Source organism: Eumetopias jubatus, unplaced genomic scaffold (genome assembly GCF_037043125.1).
Source record: "Eumetopias jubatus isolate StellerSeaLion01/CBP00866 unplaced genomic scaffold, mEumJub1_p1.0 scaffold_13, whole genome shotgun sequence".
NCBI classification, from domain to species: domain Eukaryota; kingdom Metazoa; phylum Chordata; class Mammalia; order Carnivora; family Otariidae; genus Eumetopias; species Eumetopias jubatus.
Window position 1 is genome coordinate 51,948,762 of NW_028274819.1, and position 3,205 is coordinate 51,951,966.

General features: G+C 46.5%; 1 pseudogene; it reads left to right on the forward strand.

Annotated features, from left to right (window-relative positions):
* Positions 1–921: 921 nt before the first annotated feature.
* On the forward strand, positions 922–1,883 carry LOC114203661 (olfactory receptor 52B4-like; annotated as a pseudogene).
* Positions 1,884–3,205: the final 1,322 nt, after the last annotated feature.

Here is a 3,205-nt window from a genome sequence, read left to right on the forward strand (position 1 = left end):
CAGGACCCTGGGATCATGACCTGAGGCCAAGGCAGACAGTTAAGGACTGAGCCACCCAGGCACCCCAGTAAATATTAGTTTAATTCCTCTGTGACTGTATTACATTCAGACCCACTCTATTCCTAGAACTCAACTTACCTTTTAGCATCCAGTTTCTCAGTCAATTCCAGGAAATCTTCAAGACATGTGATGGCTGCCCCCTGTGTAAAGGGTGAGGTCTAAGTATGAAGTTGTGATCAAGGCTCTTCATTGCCTGTGCACCCCTCCCTGCCTCCCAAGCATTCCCTATGCACCTGTCACCCTAGGCAGGAAATGCTTCATGAACATCTTGTGTGTTGATCAGTATATTCACCTTTTCTTATGCTGCCTCCCTTCTGATAAATTAGTCAATTTCAAGTATCTTTTACACTCTTCCTAGTCATGCATAATGGGTTTTTCTGTTTTTGTATAATCCTCTGAAAGTGAAATACATACAATAATGTTTCTGACTTTGATTAGTTGGAGGTAAGTATAAGTGGCTGTCATTCACTGAGGCACAGACCATATCCTTCATCTTTGCGTATTTCCTATTTGCATGTTCTGAGAAGATGAAGAGTGTGAGATATGCCAAAAGCTGTAATATTCACAAAGAATATTAGAATAATTCCCCTTAAGAACATATTAAAAAGAATATGTATTTTCGGGGTTAAGCATCTGCCTTCAGCTCAGGTGGTGATCTCAGGGTCCCGGGATTGAGCCCCATGTCGGGCTCCCTGTTCAGCCCCAATCTGCTTCTCCCTCTCTCTTTGCCCCTCCCCCTGCTTGTGCTCGCTCACTCTCTCTCTCTCAAATAAATAAATAAAATACTTTTATTTTTTTAAGAATATGTATTTTTATCTCTTTGTAAACAGAAAGTAGGATCCCAGGTCATCTACTCCAGGCATGACTGCCTTAAACCACACTGCTATTAGCCACATGGTCTTCCACTTCCTGGGCACCCCCGGCCTTGAGGACCTGCACAGGTGGATTTCCATCCCCTTCTTCATTTCCTATGCCATCGCCCTGCTCAGGAACAGCCTGCTCATCTGCATTATCCTCACAAAGCACAGCCTCCGTGAACCCATGTACCTCCTCCTCTGCATGCTGGCCGGAGCGGACATTGTCCTCTCCACGTGCACAGTACCTCGGGCCTTGGTCATCTTCTGGTTCCACGCTGGGGAGATCTCCCTGGATCGCTGCATCACTCAGCTCTTCTTCATCCGTACCACCTTCATCTCTGAGTCAGGGATCTTGCTAGTGATGGCGTTTGACCGCTGCATTGCCATGTGCTACCCCTGAGGTACACCACTATTCTTACACGTGCTCTGATTGGGAAAATCGGTGTGACTGTCTTTCTGAGAAGTTTCTGTACCCTTTTCCCCATAATATTTCTTTTGAAAAGATTGACTTTCTGCCACAACAATGTCATTCCACACACCTTTTGTGAACACATTGGCTTGGCCAAATACGCTTGTAATGACGTTCGAGTGAACATCTGGTAGGGATTTTGCATCCTAATGTTAAGCGTGGTTTTAGATGCTGTGCTAATTTTTGTTTCCTATTTGCTGATTCTCTGTGCTGTCTCCTGCGTCCCTTCTCAGGACGCTCGCCACAAAGTTCTCAACACATGTGGCTCCCACGTCTGTGTCATTGTCCTCTTTTATGGGCCTGGAATCTTGACAATCCTTACTCAACGGTTTGGATGCCACATTCCTCCTCATGCCCACCTCTTGTTGGCTAATCTTTGCATGCTTGCCCCACCTATGCTGAATCCCGTCAGTTATGGGATCAAGACCAAGCAAATCTGGGCGCAGGTGGTTCACGTGTTGTTTACAAAGCAGAAATCACTTTGGTTTAAGAACTGAGTTTTCAGAATCCCTGGCCATCTATGAGGTGGTCTCTGGAAGTGGTGGGTGGGGGGGGGGATCCACTGAAACACTCGGAAATGGCTCAGTGAGGTCTGTGTCTGGGGCAAGTTCACCAGGGAGGTTGCAGGACTTACTCCTTTGTCATCAAAACAACCTGAGCACAGCACCCCATTGGACTGAGCAAGCCCGCTCCCACCAAGACCCTGGGACAGGATGCACTGATTTTCAGAAGTCATACATCCTTAATGACTCTAGCATGATCTTTAGAAGAGATGAAGTAAGAGCAGTGCTCTGGCCTGGGATTTTGTTCGGCTATTCCTCAGTGAGTTTCTCAAGCTCTGAGACATCTTGTGAGGTCTCTAGACAATCAGAGACTCCTTAATGCCCTTCCTTCTGGCTAATGACATTCTCAGAATCAGTGATTCCTATGTTTTGTAGTTATTCCTATTATATTATATTTATATCTTGTCAACATGAATGTCTGTAATAAGAGAATATAAATGAATTGTGTGTTTTGCATTCGGCAGAACAACCCCTGAGGAGACTGAGGGAATGGAGACTGGTCCCTCCTGTGGTTTCTGAGGACTGTTGTGTGCTGGGGGGATGCTGAGGAAGGGCTCCTCCAGTCTCAATGTCAGGCCATGTTCTTCAGTGATCTGCTCTTCAGAGGGGTAGTCGAGGCCTTTAACGACCCGACTGCTCACCTCCTTTACTGCAGCACTGCCCACATCACCTCCAAGTGACTGGAGCATCAGACTCACCAGGCCATTTATGCCTCCCCTTTCCCAGGCCATGCCGTGTTCTCCACGTCCCTGCTCTGCCTCGGGATAACCTCCATCAGCTTGTGGAAAACTCCTATTCCTCCTTCCACACCCACTTCTCATCTCTTCTCCTCTGTGACTCTCTCCATCCACAGCTCCTTCCCAGTGTGCCCTTTAGTTGATACTTCCTCTTGGAGGAAGATGGTGTGTTGTCCATGTTTCTTTTCTAAATATGTATTTAATTAAAAATCTATGTCCCTTTAGAAAATATTAGAAATTATGAAAAAAGGCAAACCTGAAATGGAACTCATAAACCCGTAAACGTACAGCCCCAAGTCCTATGGTTATATGTCTAGATCTGTGTCTCTACACTTACCTATCCACAGCCGCCTCTGTATCTAGATCCGCGTCTGTACACTTAACCTATCCACAGCCGCCTCTGTATCTAGATCCGCGTCTGTACACTTAACCTATCCACAGCCGCCTCTGTGTCTAGATCCGCGTCTGTACCCTTAACCTATCCACAGCCGCCTCTGTATCTAGATCCGCGTCTGTACA